At 35.7% G+C, this 15,168-nt stretch overlaps 1 long non-coding RNA gene across 4 annotated transcripts; it reads left to right on the top strand.

The window, feature by feature from the left end:
- The first annotated feature begins 12,131 nt into the window (after positions 1-12,131).
- Positions 12,132-14,631, top strand: LOC106765667. 4 transcript variants are annotated; one of them, XR_002669557.1, is made up of 3 exons: positions 12,132-12,549; positions 12,697-12,987; positions 13,078-14,631. It is a non-coding gene; the product is annotated as an uncharacterized LOC106765667 (long non-coding RNA). The 4 variants fall into 4 exon arrangements; XR_002669556.1 differs by having other exon boundaries at positions 12,141-12,538; positions 12,712-12,987; XR_002669555.1 differs by having other exon boundaries at positions 12,141-12,549; positions 12,712-12,987.
- Positions 14,632-15,168: the final 537 nt, after the last annotated feature.

Below are 15,168 nucleotides of genomic sequence, written 5' to 3'. Positions count from 1 at the left end.
ATCTCTCAATCGTAGGAACTTTAATCTCCCATTTTTTGAAGGTTTCCTTAAAGCACTTAAATTTCTTTTCATCCCTATGATACTTGTTTTGATGAGGAAGGGGCTTTTCATGTGATCTTTACTTCTTTGCTTTCATCTTCTTCTACTCACTCTTCTTTTCCCTCAACTTTCTCTTTTTCTTTCTTTTTATTTTCTTCTTTATTTTTGCACATTTTCTATTTTTTTTCTTTTCTTTCAACCACTTCTTCTTCCTCACCCAACTTTTCTGTTTCTTCTTCCTCTACATCTCTCTATCTTTTCCTCAACAACCTTATCAATTTCAGAGATAGTGGCTTGACATTCCTCTGTAGGGTTAACTTCAATGTTAGCCCCCACATTGATTTTTTTCTGTGACCTCTACCCTCATAGATAGCTGACCAATTTGCGTCTCCAAATTCCTGAAGGTAACTTCATAGCTCTTGAAATCGTACCTCTTCAAAAATTTGTCGAACTTTTCATCAAAGTTTTTGACTTGTTCCGTCAAGTTAGCTACCTGATGACATAGGTTTTGCTTGTCCTCCCATGTTTCCGTTGGTAAAGAGAGTTGTTGCTGCCAGTGATATTGTTGCATTTCTTTCATGCTTCTAGGAGAAGAAAAACTTGTATCCATGTCCTGCAAAAAGAGCTCGTTACTCTTCATATTCTCCTCTACACCTTTGACATGGTATATTTCTCTATTTATGATATCCTGAAAAAGTTTGTTAGAATTTGTGTACTCCTTGAGTGGAGTAGTTTGTTGCTCCGCAGCTCGGCCAAATTGGCTTTGATCCATGTATGAGTGAGGTTCCCACCAGTGGTTGAAATCATTTTGGTAGAATTGAATGCCCATATAATCAAGTTCTTTTCCGAATTGCATCCTCCAAACATTAAGCACAAAACCCTAGAAAACATTTATTAGAAAAAAAATAAAAATAAACATAAAATCAAGTCAAATTTAATCAAATTTACACTACTTGAAAAGTTAAACCACGAGTCCCCACCAATGACGCCAAAAACTTGTTAAGCCCCTAGCAAGTGTACCAGATCGTTATCAAGTAATATAAACGGTAAGACCGAGTATCGCTCTCCCAAAGGACTCTTAGGCCTTATCTTTCATGTAAATTGATCTCATAAGACTTGAAAAGAAATAATTTTGTACTTGTATGCAAAACAAAAATAAGCATGCAAATGCAAGTGAATTAATTGGCAAAGAAAAGATATGAATGAATGTAGTTGTTGGGGTTTACAATTTCATCCTTATCCACTCTCTTATATCTACTTTTCTTATTAAATTCGCTTTATTATCAATTGCCATGCAAACTTTCTTAACCTACCTTAAACTCGATCTCTCGGTGAAAAGAGCCTACCACTAATTACTAGTTTACCATCTCTAGTCTCCCTAAGTAATTAGCAATGCAATAAATTACAGAAGCAAAAACAATTGATCGTCTTACCCCTATCTCTAGGCAGTATTGCTTAATCAAGGGAATTCCTATCAGTTCATGACTTCCCCGTACGTCTCCGTATCGACAAAGGAAAATATCTTCTTACCGAATGAGTTAGAGGATAAGAGCATTAATCATAGATAAGAAACGCAACAATTAATAATACAAGCATGTGAATAAAATAAGAATTTCAATATAAGAGAGTTTTAAAAGGATTACATTGTTCACCAACAACGAAGGGTTTAGCTCACTGTAGGCATGGTGAAATTAGGTGGAATTAATGAAAAAGATGAAAGAGTAAACCCTAGATTTGATAAATTGGAGCCTAAGCATCCAAGAAACCGCCTCCAAGGGGTGTAGAAGTGCTCTGGATGTCTCTGCTTGCCAAAAGATTAACCTAAGGATCGCACTGGGTCTATTTATAGGCCAGAAAAATAACAGAATTTTGGCCCAGGCCCATCGTTTAGGCGCTCAGCGCCCATTACCACTCAGCGATGGAGTCGCATGACTCCCAACGGTCAGTTCTGGTGCTCACCGGTGAAAAACAGGCAAAACTGGCGCTCAGCGCTAACCTGGCGCTCAACGCTCACTATAGTAGAAAAACAACGCTCTGGTCAACTTTTCAGAATTTTGGTCAACTGGTTGACTTTTCTGGTTGACTGGTTGATTTTTTCTGGTTGACTGGTTGACTCTTCTGCATTCTGGTTGACTTTTCTACAGTGCCACTCTTTGATACTTCAACCTTTCTTTCAATTCATTCCAAAAACCTAAAAAATCAAGGGAAACCAAGCATAAAACCAAGAAACACTAGTGCAGAAACACTGTTTAACGTCGGTTAATTTGGGCTTTTAACGTCACTTACACAACAGACATCTATAAGGGTGACGTCCATGGGACGTCGAAAATCCTCTTATCCGACGTCCATATAGACGTCTACTTATACCCACATCGACGTTTAATTTCTCTATATTGACGTCCACCTATGCATAAAACCGACGTTTACATGAATATATAGAAGTTTAAAATGACACTAACTGACGTCTATGTTCCTTATAGACGTCGGACCTAGCACTAACCGACGTCTAACAAAGGCGTTGTGTTTTAGTGTAGTTTTGATCCAGACTTTCGGTAGCATAGTGCAATACTCTCCTCTCGCTAGTTTCCCCACAAAAAAAGCTTGCGTCTTTTGAATCTTCTATGACATTTCAACCCAAAACCAAACCTGGGTCCATGACTACTTCCCATTATTCAACCGGAAAAGAAAAAAATTACGGTGACACGAGAACTAGACAAGGACCTAAGTTCCATTTTGGGTCGAGAAGCCATATAAAACTCAAAAGATCGCCACTCTTCTTGTGAGGAAACCAACAAAGGGAGAATGTTGTGCTATGTTACCCAAGGAGAGGATCAAAACTGCACTAAAACACAACACAAAGAAAGCAAATTTTAATCAGTTCAACCACAAGATAATAGATGAAACACTAAATAAAGTTTAAACTATAAGCATAAAAAAAACCACGCACCTGGGATGCAAGAGAGAAAAAGGAGAGGAGGAAGATGAGAAACAACAATAGAATGCCGAAAAGAGAGAAAAAGAAGAGGTGTGGCAAGAGAAAAAGGAGAAGAGGAAGACAATCGATATCAGAAATTGAATGCCGCGAAGAGTTGCGGTGTATTTAAAATAGAATTGGCGTAGGTTATTCTCCAGAAACTGACGTCTATAGACGTCGGTTATCCTACTAATGTGACATTCAAGTGAACATTTAAAACTGACTTTTTGAATACCCATTAGACGTCGGTTTCTGTCAGGGGGAAACGACGTCTAGGAAGCTGAACCGATTGACGTTTGATATCCTGTCAGGGATGTTCACGATTGTTGGTATGGGCCACCGACGTCTATAATAACATACACGTCGGGGCCCTAAATAGCCGACGTCTCAGGCCCTCGAGTTTTGTAAACATAATTATTACAAGTATAATAGACGTCGCGTAGCCCGAAACGCCGACGTCAACATTGAAGATTTTTTTGTTTTTCCTACCTTCCAGACATTCCTTAAACGTCAAATATGGACTACGTGACGTCTAAGCACCTGAGAATTAGGTGAAAAGCATTAAATGCAACCCAATAGATGTCAAGGTGCTGTAGTGATGACGTCTTGAAATTAATAGACGTCTGTTTTTGGATAAAACTGACGTCTAGTTTACCAGGCTATTTACGATAATGATATCGTCTGCTCCTATACGTCAGATTACACACAAACCGACGTCTTATGGGTGACGTTAAACAACGATTTTGCACTACTGAAAAACAACTTTGACTCTCTTGTTTTCTAACTTAAGAAAAATTCATGATTTCAAGCTAATTCTAAGCCATAAAGGGTGTGGTTTAATATCAAAATTAAGTGTGAAAATAACGGTTTTTCAACCGTTATCACCATTCATACATGCCTTTTGCTTCATTGTAAGACTGAGGTTCATTATTCCCAGAGATAGCCATAGTTGACTTCAAGTGTTTTTCTGACAAATTATCAGAACACAACAAATTAGAAATCGCATAGGGTGTTTTAAAATTATTTTTCACAGATAAGGATTGATTAACCTGATGCACATAGTCATTTAGATATCCTAGAGTCCTTCTAACCCTGTTAGACCTCCTATAGTTGTGATTTTCTTTGTTGTTATCTTTGTTGTCACTGTTATCTCTGTCATCAGCTATCTGCTGTGTCTCTCTTTGGTTATTGGCATCTATCTCAGCATGTCTCTCATCATCAGTGGAACTGTGGTCACCTAGAAGGTCATTGAGAGAAGCAATTCGGTCTTTTTCTATGTTAGTGGTTTCTCTGTTGCCTTGCTGATTTTTGTAGGGAAAGATGTCTTCAATAAAGACAATGTTTCTGCTTATACGAAGTTCTTTAGTGTTGATATCTAGAAAAATGTAACCTTTGACACCACTCTTGTAGCCAAGGAAAATTCCTTTTCTAGCTCTTGGATCAAGTTTATTTATGTTGTTCTCAAGAGTATAAGCAAAGCATAAGCATCCAAAAGTTTTGAGGTCTAAATAGGTGGGGGGAAGGTCATAGACTAGGTCGTGAGGTGTCTTGTTACCAAGAATGGGAGAAGGCAACCTATTTATCAGGTAGACAGCATGACTAATAACATAGGACCAATATGCCTTAGGAATATCAGATTGAAAAAGAAGACCACGAGTCACATTAAGTATGTGTTCATGTTTTCGCTCCACAACATAATTCTGTTAAGGAGTTTCAACACAACTCTTTTGGTGATGGATGCCATGCAAATCATAAAAATTCACACAATTAAATTCAGGTCCATTATCCGACCTAATAGTTTTAATCATTTTGTTAAACTGATTTTTAACCTTAACAATAAAATTATGCAACAAATCTCTAGTTTGGCATTTATTGTTCATTAGAAAAACCCAAGTGTGTCTACTATAGTGATCAACTATGGTGAGAAAATATCTATGACCATGAACAGAAATATTCGAAAGAGGACCCCATATATCATAGTGAATAATTTCAAAACATTCAGTAGATGTAGAAATACTTCTAGGAAAAGGTAGTTTGTGTTGTTTAGCATAGTGGCAGGTATCACAAACAATTTCAGGACCCATTTGCACATAGGGAAACTTTTCACATATCTGTTTTACAACTTTGTGTCCAGGATGGCCTAACCTATAGTGCCATAAATTTACATCAACATTTTTAAAAGAAAAGGCAGACTTTGAAATGAAACTTTCGTCTGGATTAAGGAAAGCTTGTAGGTAATAGAGGCCTTTGCAAGAATTAGCATACAAAATCATCTTCAATGTAGAATTCTCCCTTATCTTACAAGTCTCAGAAGAAAAGGTTAGGCTGCAGTTCAAGTCTTTAATAAGTCTTTGGACAGAGATTAGATTAAAGCAAAAATTTGGAATGTATAAAACATTAAAAATAACAAAGTCTTTAGAAAATTGCACAGTTCTTGCATGTTCAGCAGTGAATGCAGTGTTATTTGGCAATCTGATAGAGAGAGGCTTAATTTATTAAAAGGTGACAAAGTTTCTTTTATCATGTGTCACATGATATGTGGCACCAGAGTCAATAACCCAAGAAAGAATACCTTGTTTGTTTTTTGTGTTATCTCTCTGTACTTGATTGACCTTTTGAGTAGGTTTATCAACCTTCTCTATCATTTTAAGGAGTGTTTGCATTTGTTCTGGTGTAAAGGAATTAAAATTAGTATTGTTGTTGGCCAGATGAGTGTACTGAATACCTTCTGGTCCAAAATTTGTTCTGGCAAGCATTAGTAGAACTCCAATCTCCTCTCTTGTCTTGATTGTTGTCACCTTTCTTATATGAAGGTGGGAAATCGTGCTTGGAATAACGCTCATCCACAGTGTGGTTCATTTTGTTACATTAGGAGCACTGCTTTCCATAGTTAAGGTTCCTCCCTTTTCCACTTCCTTGACCACGTGGTCCAGCACCACATCCTTGGCTTTTCCAGGTCTCGTCAGGTCTCCAATTATTGCTTCTCTCAGCAACATTAGCCAGGATTTTGATTTCAATAGTGGCAAAGCCTGAGTCTTGTCTCTCTTGTTGCATAATGAATGAGAAGACTCGATTGATGTTAGGGAGAGGGTGCATCAAAAGGATTTGGATCCTTACGATGTTGTAGGTGTCATTCAGCCCCTTCAAGAAACATATGACATGCTCCATTTCTCTTTACTTCAGTGAAATCTTTTAGATCTCATAGTTGCATGGGATGTTACACGTACAAGTGGGTATGGGTCTTAGGTATTCCAATTCTTCCCAGAGAATCTTTAAATCTTTGAAAAATTGACTCACTCCTCTCTCTCCCTGTTTGATTGAATGAATATCCTAGAGTAAGTCAAAAATTTTAAAAAAATCACCCTTAGAGAACCTTTCCTTCAACTCATCCCATAGTTCCTTTGCTTCTTCAAGATATATCACACTTTCTGCAATCTGTGGAGATAGTGTCTTTATTATCCAAGAAGGAACCATCATATTGCATCTTTCACAAGCATCGAATAAAACCTCACTTCTTTGGGGTTTCTTGATTGACCCATCAATGAATTTGATTTTATTCTTGGAAAGCAGAGCCCTTCTCATGCTTCTGCTCCAAGAAGAGTAATTATTTTCGCTTAGAACCTGAGTGATGAGGGTAAGTCCTAGGTTCTACCCTGGGTGTAGGTAGAAAGGGCTGACTTGGTTAGTTGATTGATCCACTGGGTTAGCTATGTTGAGATTGTTGACAACACAATATCTATATCAACCTGGTTTTTTATGATGACAACATACTGCTTAATAAGACACATATGTTGTTGTTGTGTTACATGTTCTTATGCTTATTGATTGATATACTTGTTGAACATGTTTATGTGATATATGGCTATGTGAATGCGTACTTATTGTACTTGTACTTGTTACATCATTTCTGGATGCATTGCACATATTTTGAAAGATGAAAATCACAAGCACTTTTGTGAACTTATAACCGTGTGACAAAGCTGCAGTAAAGTCGACACCAATATTAATTGAATTGACTATACTAAAGTCTTTGTACAAATTTTGAGAATCAGTGCTTTGTGAGATTTTGAGAAGAAAAGAATTTCAAAATGTTCTTACATGTCGAAGTCGACTTTGTGCGCCACACATTCGACTGTATCTGTTGTTTGATTTGAAATTCTGTTATGTTCTTGTACAGTAACGACTATATTTTCAAAAGTTAGTTGAGCATTAAATAGTAGGTCAACTGTATTAAATGGGAATTTATTTTTTGTTGAATGGATGCTACTTGGTTGACAATTTGTTATAATTGTCGAACCTAGTCAACTGTATTAGTAGCATATTCGACTATGAGAAACTCTGAAAAATAGAATTCTATAAATTGACAGAACATGAAGTTGTTCTAAGACTTTTTACAATTTAACATTTTCATATTCTGTTTCAGATAGATTTCTCTATGATTGAGAGCTCCAAGAATTCTCCAAGAAGAATGTGGTTATCGTTCTTGAAAGAGATTCCAAGGTAGACTTGTTGTGTGCTTATTGATTGATCATTATCTACACATTGAAGGTGTATCCGGTTTGATATAGAAGTCGTTCTGGCATCAATTGTGTTGTTGTGTACCTATTGTGATTACAGGGGTTAGACTCGTGGAGTCTAGTTCACTTTGAGGATTGTTGAAAGTGGTGTTGCATATTGCAGGAGAGGGGATTCTTGTTGCAAGTCTGGTTTTGTTGTTGCAACTATATTTTGGTTAGAGGGTTAGAGAAGAGATTTATATTTTATACGTGGAGGTCTTCTATAAATTCCTTGTTGTAAAAACCTTGGCCATTATAGTGCATTTGCTTCCTGGGTTGGAAGGACACTGGATGTAGGCATTGTTGGCCGAACCAGTATGAAAACCAGTGTTGGAATTTCTATATCCCTTCTCTTTTATATTTAGTCGACTGTATTTTCTGCGTAGTCAACTACGATATTCCGAACCAGTATGAAAACGTTTTCTTTGTTTATTACTGTAATAATGAATGTTTCATTATATTTTTCTTACAAAAAGATATGGGGAGAACTCTCTTTATAGAGTTCTTTGGGGAACACGGGTATAACTAACATAACAAGAAAAACCTAACAAATAAAAGTCTGATTATTGTCCTTTTGAAAGTAGTCTATCCAGTAGATTCAATCTCAATACTTAGTAAATTCAAGAACCCTAAAGAAAGTTTATGAATGAAATTACAAAATAAATATATTTCATAAAAATTAATAACTGGTGATGAAAAAAATTGTGTAATATTCCAATCATGTGATTATTATGGAGCACTTTATAAGCTCATGTGATAAAAAAAGTTTTTTTACCTAGGTAAATTTGGTATAGTAATTATGAAAATAGAAAATTTAGAAAAAAATTATGAGAATAGGAAAGTTATATAGTTCTTACATAATTTTAAATAGAGAAGTCATATACTTTTTACATGACTTTTACACTACTTATGTTTTGATCGTGTTGAATTGAAAATCAAGAGCCACTCCAATGATTTCAATGTGATGAAATCAATTATGATGAATATATAATCGATTACATTACATTCAAGTTTCAATTTGAATAGAAAGTCATCAGTTGAGAAGGCTTAACACCCAATTCATTAAAAAAAATTGAACTCATTCCACGACACATAACATAGCTCGATAGCCTGACCAAGATCTAATACAGCTCGGTCAATCTCTGATACAGCTTGGCCAAGGCCTGACATAGCCTGGCCAAGGCCTAACATAGCTCGGCCAAGACCCTTTTAACCTAGCCTAGCTTGCTGTCGAGCTACCAAGTTGTCCTGCCCTTTTTTCTGTCATCAAAAGTATACTATCACATGGAAATTGACTATTTATTTTTTTGCTTTTTACATCAAAACAGGTTGAAATGGGTTGTCATCAAAAGTTGGTTCGGAAGAAGATAGTTTGAACTTTGTTTATTGCATACGTCATCTAGCCTCCAACTTCAACAACAAATTCAAAAATCAAGAACTCAAAAAGCAATTCATCAGTTTAGGTACTACCACAATAAATTTTAGGTTAAAAGCTCTTTTTGGTCCCAGTTTTGGTTCGGAAAATTCGAAATGGTCCCCATGTTTTTTTTTTGTGTTCAATTTGGTCCTAAAGAACGTAATTAGTGTTCAATTAAGTCCTTTTTACTAACTCCGTTAAAATTGTTAACGGCAAGCTGTCTAATTGGGCAATCAGAGAATGAAATTTCATTTATTTACTTACGTGGATCTAATGAGGTAGATTTATTATTTTTGAGGCTTCATTTCTCACAATTTCTCAAAATGAAACGTCACAAGGAGTGAAAGCTAGGGTGCGAACTCCTTTTCCGCAGCGCCTGGGCTCATGGGGAGGATGCTTCAGAGTTTCTTGGCTTTTAATTTAAGGTTGTTCTTGTGTTTCTATTTCTTCTCTACAGGTTGACAATTATAGGTTGAGGGTTTTGATCTTGTAATTTGGGGGTTTGGATTTAGGGTTTCTGAATTTGGGAATTTTTTGGGGGTTTCGTTTTAGGGTTTCTGAATTTGGGAATTTTTTAGGGGTTTGGTTTTAGGGTTTCTGAATTTGGGAATTTTTTGGGGTTTCTGTTCTTGGGTTTTCTGATGTTGCGATTGAAGGAGTTGGAATCTTTGTTTTCAAATTGGATTTTGGGGATTTCCTGTACTTGAGTTATTTTTTTTTTTCTTTTTGAAATTTGGAGTTAGGGGTCCTAGTTCTTGCGTTTTTGGATTTTAATTGATGGTGGTGGCACAAGTTTGCGATAATGGAGGAGCTGATGGGTACGACCAGCAGCGATATCTCCGGCAACGTTGGACTATAGGGTGGTGTTAGGGCCATTCACTGATGTTCTTCCCAATCTTGTAGATCTCCCTTCCAAACCACGATCAACCCTTTAGACATTAATACTCTTAATTTAATTTTGAAAATAATAAGCTTAATATCAGAAAAAGAATTTCAAAAATAATAAATCCACCTCATTAGATCCACGTAAGTAAATAAATGACATTTCATTCTCTGATTGCCCAGTTAGACAGCTTGCCGTTAACAATTTTAACGGAGTTAGTGAAAAGGACTTAATTGAACACTAATTACGATCTTTAGGACCAAATTGATCACAAAAAAAACATAGGGACCATTTCGAATTTTCTGAACCAAAACTGGGACCAAAAAGAGCTTTTAACCTAAATTTTACTACCAATTTACAGTTTATATTTTCTCAATAAAATTCTTCACTGTTTTAATTTATTATGTGCTTACAACTTACAAGGTCAAGCAACCCACTTTAATGGTAAAGCTTACTGCAATGAGATACCAATACCCCCAACAAGTTGCTTGGATAGATAAAATTCCATTAAGAAAATGGTCTCAAGCTTTTGATGGAGGCAGAAGATATGAACATATGACCACTAATCTTGTTGAGTGCATGAACTTCGTTTTAAAGGGAGCACGTTCATTACCAATTTGTGCTCTCATCGAAACAACATTTGAGAAGACACGATCACAGTTTGTTGAACGAGGCTTAAAAACACAGTACATGCCACAAGTAGGCTACCAATATCTTGAAGAAATCGCTGACATTATTAGAAAAAATCAACAACAATTCGCATTTTGTCATGTTCATCGGTACAATCGTAAAAATTTTGAATTTGATGTTCTAGAAATTTCAACACCTTACCAATATCGCCCACATCCAATTTCGTATAATGTCAAGCTAAACGAACAGTGGTGTGATTATGGTCACTTCCAAGCTACTCGTCTCCCATGTCATCATGTCATTATCGTTTCTACATATTCCCATATACCACTAACCTAATATATCGATCTAGTCTATAATCTTAACAACATTTACAAGGCATATGAAGTACAATTTCACCCAATCTAAAATGAAGATTATTGGTCTGCGTATACTGGTCCAAACTTCATACTAAATCCTCAAATGCGATGAAAGGCATCTAGAAGACCAACTACAAATAGAATTTGTAATGAGATGGATCAATCCACTTCAGATCAGCCAAAAAAATGATCTTACTACCGAAACAAAGGTCATCATAGGGGGACATGTCCATTTTGTCAATAGTTATTTGATGGAGACCAATTCCAGTTGAAACCATGTGGAACGAAACTTCAAACCGGAAGAGATTAGCAATGGCAATGGGTGCAGCGGAATGATGGAGTTAAAGGTGTGTTTGAAGTGTTCACGGTGATGAGAGGTGTTTAGGTGAAACCTCACAGCTCAGAAAGCCTTCCCACTATGGAAGGAAGCTAGAGGATATGGTAGAGAAAGTGAAGAGAATTGATGACTCAAGAGCAATAGGGCTGAAAATTGAATTTAGCAGCATTTCACTAAAGCTCAAAAGTACTAAAAAATGTAAAGGTTTGAAAGGAAAATTCTCCCTTGTCAGTACATAGGCTAGAGAGTCTTTTAGACCACCATCACCTAAGATGCTACCTAGCACACAAACCTCTTTCAAATTTCCAGAAATCTAAAGTGAAAGTGCTTCTCAATCATGAAAGGAAATGGTTAGGCAAAGATCAAAGTAAGGGACAAACAGAACAGAACAGGACAGCAAAGCAATGGGATGGGCAAACAAGACAGCCACAATCAATATAAGCACCTGACAGCACAGTTGATCTACAACCCTAGACGAACTCTAGATTAGATCATAAAAGCAAAAAAAGTTCAATTTAAGAAACAGCAGATCAGAGTTCACACAGATTGAAACAAAACCGAGACAACAATCAAGACAAGCAATAAACAAAGCTTCAAAGAAAGTGAGCACTCAAAGGAAACCTACCAAAAGATCTAGAGCAGATTTTCAAAACAAGAAAACACAAACAAGAAGCTGCTGAACTGTCAAAGATAAACCCAGTTCGAGTTTCCAAAACACTACAAGAAAAATGTTATTTACATACGGATTATTACATATGGATTTTGATCTGTAGATAAAAACTTTGTTATATACGGATTTTATATACGGATGAGTTATATACAGATTTTTTCGTATATAATGGTAAAAATATTTACATACGGATTTTCCGTATATAAAATCTGTATATAATAACAAATTTCTTCTTACATACAAATATTACATACAGATTCTAAAATAAATAATTAAAAAAAATTAAAAAACTAAACTTAAGACAAAACCTAAGAGTCAGACACTGTAAATTTCTCCTAGAGCTCTTTTCTTCCCTTTCATCGAACCCTTGTTCTTCCTTCTCATCGAGTTATTGTTCTCCAACCTTTCTTCTCTAGCCTTCCCGTCATCAAGCCTTTCTTTTCGTCGAGCCATTTTCTTCGAGTCTTTCCTCGCCCTGTTTGGAACCTTCATCTTCATTCTCTGAACCATCATCTTTGTGTCTTGAACCCTAGGAGTCCCTGCCTCCAATCATGGCCCCCTGTCCCTGTGTGGTACCCGTGTTCTCCGTCAACGAACCCTCGATTTCTCACAGTGGAGCCCTAGGACTCTTATTCTCGTACTCTGAGGTCAATGCCACCTTCTTTCGGTCTCGGTGAGTTTGTGGTGAATCCATAATGTTCTTCCTTTAATGTATAACTTTCTTTGTGTGATGTGTAGTCCTTTAATGTTGCGGTGATTCACTAAGAAGAAGAAGTTTGGTTGTCTAGCCATCTCTCCGTGTTCGTTGTTGCAGATTTAATCATCTCTCAGTGTTCCTTGTTGTAGATTTGGTCAGAAGAAGAAGTTTGGTTATCTAACCTCCACCGTACACCTTTCCCGTGTTGGCTTTCCCTTGAAACCCTACACTAAAATTGAAAAATCGAAAAACTCTAACGTGTTTGAATGAGGGATTGAATGAGAAATGGCGTCGAAGTTGAAAACGTGTTTTGTATGGTGGAACCTGAGTGGCTTCAACTATGTTAACCACTCTAAGGGAAATGGTAGGATAGTGCAAGTTTCATTTCCAGGTTCTTGCAAAATGCGACACCGAACCACTTTCAGGTACCAATGATTCGTAATCTTTTTCTATCTTTATTCATATTCTTCTCGATTTGAAACTCAATGTGAAGTTCTATTGTATTTATTAAGCAGTTTGCAGAATAACAGGTAACGGATCAAGCCTTCCATTGAGGAAGTTCTCTGTCAAAATCAAGATGAGAAAGAAGATTTAGAGGTTTCATTCAATAACTAAGAAACTCCAAGAACTTGTTATCCAAACGAAAGAATTGAAGCTTGATTGAGGGAATTTGAATAAGTTTGCTAAGAAGGGAGACTTAATGTATTTGAATATCAATCACGATAAACATATATGGCCTACAAAGAACAGAGTGAACATGAGGTTATTTTTGCATTTCTTGGTCTTTTATCTTCTGCAACAAGGTATTCACTTTTAATTGTAAATTACAATTTGAATATCTTTTACTGGTTGATGCATCTTTTAATTTTTTATCTATAGTCCAGATTACATGTGATTCATATTGTAGCAGAGATGGCACCAGTACCTAAGGTGCACTCGTGTACCCTAATCCCTGTGTTTTATTCTTGTGAGTTGATTTTATGTTGTCCCTAGATTTTAATTATTACACCTACTGGAATCTTAAGGAGGCATGGCAGAAGCATCTTGATTTTCTTTAAAGAAAGGGAGTACTGGGTGGGTCTGAGTTCTATATAGAAATAAATTCTCAAACCTCCTTAAAATGTTGTCTCTTTAACTTTTTATTTTGTTTCCTCTTTTGTCAATTGTTGAAATCTTTTTTCAAAATTTAGTGTTTGGTTAAGAATTTTTTGTAATCTTGTATTTTTCATGCTTATTTGTTGCAATTGCTAGATCCTTGTTCTTTGACAATGGTCTTCATTTACCATTGTTTCTGAACTTGTTGAGTTCTGTTTCCTGATTAGATGGAAGTGTATTTGGTCTTGATAGAAATCAAGAACCATCGCTAAAATGAGAATCTAAGAGAAAATAGAAGAAAAGTTAGTGAGATATCTCACTTAGACTTTTAACATAAGTTTCTAAGTACATGTCAACTGGCTGACAGTTGAGCAAACTATACTCCATCTTAATTACTATTGTCAAAGCAATTCAGCATGTATGATAGATACTATCCTATTGAACAAAATATTGCTTTTACAAGTTTGTACTTCTATAGATTATCTAGTATGAAATCAACTAAAAATAATGTCATCATCTATGCGGAAGTTCAGGTGAATTAAGCATACAATGGCCCTGTTCTTAAGTCTGTCTAGCATCTAGTGATGTTTAAATTAATTTATTTCATGAACAGGTTGGTGGGATGTTGTCAGTGGTCTAGGTAAAGCACTGCAAAAGAAAGGACACCTTGTTGAAATTGTGCTTCTCAAATATGATTGTATGCAATATGATTATGTCTGCAACTTAAGGGTATGCCATTTCATTAAGAAAATAATTGAACGTGTCGATACTGTCATGGTAGGTTGTATCATGCACTACTTGAAATAATTTTATTATTCATTCAGGCTTTGACCGTGCCTATAGAATCATACTTTGATCACCAATTATACAAAAATAAAATCTGGGTTGGCAGCATTTCAAGTATTCATTCTATTAGATATTTCGTTTTAATTCATTGTCTTTTAGTCACTAATAGTATTGCATATTTGTTTCTTTGCTAGGCTCCTCTGTTCTAGGAGATATTTGTACATAAAGGATTAAATTCAGCTAGGATATGCTTACATGCCACAACTTTGAGTATTAGGGGACTGCAACAGCTTCAGAGTTAGACTAATGGGTCTTGTTAGCGAGAATCTAAAAAAATCAGATAAAATGTGGGACAACTCAGCACATGATAGAGTTAATTCTAAGGTAAGGTCATAAATTATTACCAATCATATTATATATCTGCAGTAAATATAAGTAATAAATTTTCCTTTCATGATCAGGGTGGGATTGTTTTCTCAAACATTGTGACAATAGTTTCACCTCTTTCACGATCTTACCTTATAATTTCTTTCAATTTGATACGGGTGTTGTAAATCAAATGAGTTACTACAAAATTTCATTAAATTTTAACAGTGGTTATGATGATTAATTTAATTTTATAATATTTATATATAAATTGAACTACACTNCAATCTAAATCAAATTGAATTATTTTAAATTAGTTAAAATATCTTAATTATTTGTTGTTATTAATAAATATTTTA

This window comes from Vigna radiata, chromosome 1, assembly GCF_000741045.1.
Source record: "Vigna radiata var. radiata cultivar VC1973A chromosome 1, Vradiata_ver6, whole genome shotgun sequence".
Taxonomy (NCBI): domain Eukaryota; kingdom Viridiplantae; phylum Streptophyta; class Magnoliopsida; order Fabales; family Fabaceae; genus Vigna; species Vigna radiata.
The sequence above is the reverse complement of the archived record's forward strand: the minus strand, read 5'-3'. Positions and strand labels throughout refer to the sequence as shown.